Genomic DNA, 5426 nt, shown 5'->3' on the forward strand with positions numbered 1-5426 from the left:
AAAAATATCAGTGGATTACATGGTTTATTTCACTGTATTCACCTCTGTTGTTATATACTTTAGTTTCAGTAGCCATTTTGTCTTTGAGTCTATTGCATAGGGAAAAATAGGTATCAATGGACTACTATTTGGAGACATATTAATATCAGTGTAGCTACATTTTAGAGTTATGGCTTTGTATTCAGAACAGTGTATATTCCCAGATAATCTCAGAGTAATATTATGGTTTCTATTCTAGATATTATTTTGTCATGATTCAACTGTAATTGTTATAAATGAACCTCATCTTGTTAACTGTTCTATTGTTCAATTCTACAGTAATAGACAATGTTTGCCAGTCATATTAGGATGATCCACTGAGGAAATTTACTATATAAGAAGTAAATAGCATCCTGTAATAAAAAAATAGCTTTGGATAAATTAATACTATAGGCATAGTGTGTGTGCGTGTTTTATTTTCTACATATCTTTTTGGATCATTTAAATTATAGTTCATTTACAATGATAAAAATATTTCATTGCAGCCTGAATAACATTTGCTTGGATATAATATTGAATTGTTATTACCTTAGTTGCCATTACTAAGAAAAAAGATCTGGCTATATAATCAGTCTGTTATGGTTTGGATGTGATTTGAGTGTGTCCCCAAAGATTTTATATTGAAATATAATCTCTATTATGAAGCTTTTTAAGGATGGGAATTAAACCTGACTATAATATTTAGTGGTGGGCCTTGTTGGATTTAACTGATATCAAAGAAGAAAATTAGAGTAGAGCCTTCATAGTTCTACATTAGTGGATTTTTAAGAAAAGAAAGGAGAAGCAGGGAACACACATGAACACACACACACACACACACACGAACACACACACATACACACGAACACACACACACACACATAAATACACACACACACACACACACACATGTTTGTACATGCAGATATGCAGTCATTTGCCATGTGAGGAACATCTTAGGACTCTGGAAGTAATCAGGCTATCACCAGATTCTGACTCTTGAACATCCAGATCCGAGAATTTAAAAGACAAAAACAAAAACATGAACTTATTTTTACAGAAATTCAACTTCAAGTAGTTAATTATAGTATCCAAAGGACTAATACACATTTCCATTAAACCCTAATTTTCAAATTAGCCTTTGGAACTCTAATTATTTGCTTAAATTTAGTTTGATAATTTTTGTAGACATTCTATAGACAAGTCCATGAAACAAATGCAGGACTCAAAAAAAAAAAAAAAAAAAAAAAAAAAAAAAAAAAAAAAAAAAGGATCTTTGAGGACCACCAAGCTGGCGTTCGCTTACAGCTTAGTTCCAATAGAAGTAAATAATCCCGTGTTAAGATCTGTAGTTTCTTTTGGAGCTCAGAGTGCTCATGTGTTTCTGGTTTATGTAACCACCCATGTCATTAGAAATAGTCAAATATGAGGTTAAAATACCCAGAAGTGATGAGAATTTCAGTCATAATAGAATCATGATATTTTTAGGCACTTGTCAAAATTCGACTGGCAAATGCAGAATTTTAATATGGCAAACCTCACTGAGTGGTACCATGGCTATCATAGCAAATCAGGCTCCTAGGAAAACGTTTACATTAACTTTTCATTGCTATCAAATTTTGTATTGCTATCGAAAATTCTGCATTAAACTTGGAAATATATTCTGGATTACATTTCATAGTACATTTGTCTACAAAAATGGAAACCCTAGGCAAATAGAACAGTGAACACATTTATTTGATTTTTTTTTTCTCCTGTGGTTTAGCCTAGCAAGAAAACCATCAAATAGTTACATATAAAATTAGGGCTCAAAAACATGCCTCTTAAAAACTACATTTCTATCTTTCCTGATGTATCAGTTAATAATCTTTAGCATAAGAAAACTCAGATATTTTTTTCATTTTTTCTTGTGTTTTTTCTGTGAAAGCTAAGAACCTCCTTAACTACAAAATGTTTGACTAAAAGTGAACAGAAAAATCCTATTATCTTTGCAAGTAAATATTTAATAAACTATTTTCATGTTTTGCTTATAAATTATTAGTTTATTCCTAAATCATATCTTATTTGAGATTCTGAAAATTGTAAATAACACAAGAAACATCTTAAATTTTACATCTCAACAAAATTAATCATCCAAAATAACTTTACACATGTTACTATTTTTCTATTTAAAGCAAAAATTATACAATATATTCTGATGGTGCTTTTCCAATCTTCCAACTCCTCTCTACTTCTCTGACCACACAAACCCTTTCTTTCTCTTTCTTTCTAAAGCAAACAATACACAGACAGATGAAACAAAACAAAACAAATCAAGAAATACATAGAGAAATACACTCACACACACTCACACTCACACCAATACACACAAAATTCAAAACCAAAATAACAAGCAAAATATCAATAAGACAAAAATGCACAGACAATACTGTATGAGACAAAAAGGCTACAAAAATATCACTGAGTTTGTTTCATGTTGACCAAATATTCCTGTACATAGTGCCTGCCCTGAAGTGTACTTAAGATATCCAGTGAGATTACACTATAGAGCGTTATGTTTTTACTTTTCTTTGCAAATGGGTGCCAATTGCAGATAGCTTCTTGGTCAGGGAAAGAGGCAAAATCTACTTCCCTTCTCAGTGCTGGGAGCCCATTTGGCTTGAACCTATGCAGGCCCTGTGAGAGCTGTCAAAGTCTCCGTGAGTTCTTATGTGCATCAGTCCTATTGTGTCTGGAAGACACTTTTCCTTGGAGCCATCCATCCTCTCTGTTTCCTTCAATCATTCTGTCCCCTCTTCCTGCTGAGTCTTGAGGGGAGAATTTGATGAAGGCATTTCATTAATTAAGCCATTTATGGCTTAATTCTCCAATATCTCCCAGTCCATGAACACTGTACAATTGTGTGTGAATCAAACTGTCAGTTCAAATCTATATTAGGAAGATATATATAGTGGTGGCTAAGTAAAACACTGGTCTATGGTATAATATATTAGGATCAATTTTACTGCTATGTTCATTAAGCAGAGGGTAGTATTTAATTTTCCCATATCCAGTCTCAGGTTCTTGGCTTCAGTAGAGAATGAGCCATAGGTTCCATTTCATGGAGTGGGCCTTAAGTCCAACCAGAGAGTGATTTATATCACCCCACAATTTTTGTGATCGTGTTGGTACAAACATATGCACATATACACACATATATCATATTCAGAGACTTTGGAGATGTAATTTAGATCCAGTGAGGTTATCAGGATAGAGGGATCATTACTGAATATTAGTGGATGTTAGGAAGACAGAGAGGGAATGAGGAAATTAAAGAATCACGTGTGTGTATGTGTGTGTATGTGATTACTCAACTAGTTCAACGTAAGATCCTTGAAGGAAGAAAGTTATATATGCATATATTGAGCCCTAAACAAATGAGCCACTGTTAAATGACTTGTTAAGCTAGGCATCCATGTGGCAGAAGGAAAACCAGAATACCTTTTTGTCTGCCCTGGCTTATAACTTCTTTGCGCTGTTTGGCAGAATTGGATTAAATTTTATGTGTAGGACTTATTGGATACGTTATATAAGCATGTACTCAGGGACTCCTTTCCTCTTTCACATTCATCTATTTTCATTTGTGCCACGACATAAATTTCCCAGAGTACTGACATAGACTTCCTAGAGTGGCCCTTGCCATCTTTGTCTCTAAAGTTACATTTCTTTACTGCTGTTATATTTTTTAAGTTAGAAATGCTCATTCTCACACTTCTTTGAAGCCATTCTTTAATTTATTAAAAGAGTATAAATTATTGAGACAATTTTCCTACTATTTAAAACATAGAGACTATCAAACAAATTCTCTTTCCTTTTGTAAAAAATTGGACTGTTTTACCCAATTAATTGTCTCATTTATCTAAGACAAAACTCCATTTCTTTCTTTTTTTTTTTTTTTTTTTTTTTTTTNNTTTTTTTCGAGACAGGGTTTCTCTGTATAGCCCTGGCTGTCCTGGAACTCACTTTGTAGACCAGACTGGCCTTGAACTCAGAAATCCACCTGCCTCTGCCTAAAACTCCATTTCTATTTCTTTTGCATCTTAGCTTTTTTTTCCAGGATGACTCAAGTAAATACTCAGGTAAGGTAAGGAAGATCCAGAAGATAATGTGTATACCATAAATTCCAGAAGTCACTTTCAGGGCCCCTTATTTATGAGCTTTACACACATCTGACTGAAAATTGCTGTTTTCAAGCAAAGGTTAATGGATACATGCTGGGGCAGGAGTCCAGAATAATTACTCCCCCCACCCACACGGAGGATAAATGTGAAAGAAGGCTGGGGAGATCTCTCAAGGCTCTCGCCAGACCTGTGCAGAGCACTGATTAATGGCAGAAAAAAATGTTGTTGATATTTAGAGGACAATGGACAAACAAAGGAGTATACACTGAGCTCCAGTTAATGGATACTGACAAAGGTTCTCATTGTTCTAATCACATGGTATTACCTTGAGGACATTGCAACTGACATTCTCTAATATATGCTTTCCCTTTTTTATATAGTATAATTTTCAGCCTATTAAGACTGCCTACAACTACAATGAATTTAATAAGCTAAAATTTTCCTCATATAAAATTTATAGAGAAATTAGAGTTTACATGTAAATAACCAGAGACAACTATAGTATTTCTATCATTATGGCATAATTTTAAAGTATTTTAAATGAAAAATTAATGGACACAGTGATAAAACCAGAATTGACTGGTTTCCCATTGTTTTGATGACATAGATCTATGCTATGAGCTTATGAGAAAGGATAATTTCAGACTGAGGAATGAATCATCTGAACCTAAGCATTTCCATTTAACTCATGACAGCATACCTCCTACGCTATACTTTCAGATTGCATGGGGAAAACTGTTACTCTGGAAGTAGTTATCTATTATTTTCAGTTATTCTTCCTCCACTAAGTCAAACCAAATTGAGCATTGTGTCAATGTATGGCATTCTTCTGGGGTCCTGATTTGGCAATGATACTGTGTGTAACTTCTTATATCTTACTTAATTTGAACAATGCAGAAATGTTGCACAAAGCCATTTTCTTTTTTAAACAATATTTTATTAGATATTTTCTTCATTTACATTTCAAATGATACTCCAAAATTCCCCTATACCCTCCCCCCGACCCTGCTCCCCAACCCACCCACTCCTGCTTCCTGGCCCTGGTATTCCCCTTTCCTGGGGCATAGAATCTCTGCAAGACCAAGGGCCTCTCCTCCCAATGATGGCCAACTAGGCCATCGTCTGCTACATATGCAGCTAGAGACATGAACTGAGGGGGTACTGGTTAGTTCATAGTGGGTACTGTTGTTCCTTCTATAGGGTTACAGACCCCTTCAGCTCCTTGGCTACTTTCTCTAGCTCCTCCAT

This window comes from Mus pahari, chromosome 2 (genome assembly GCF_900095145.1).
Source record: "Mus pahari chromosome 2, PAHARI_EIJ_v1.1, whole genome shotgun sequence".
Taxonomy (NCBI): domain Eukaryota; kingdom Metazoa; phylum Chordata; class Mammalia; order Rodentia; family Muridae; genus Mus; species Mus pahari.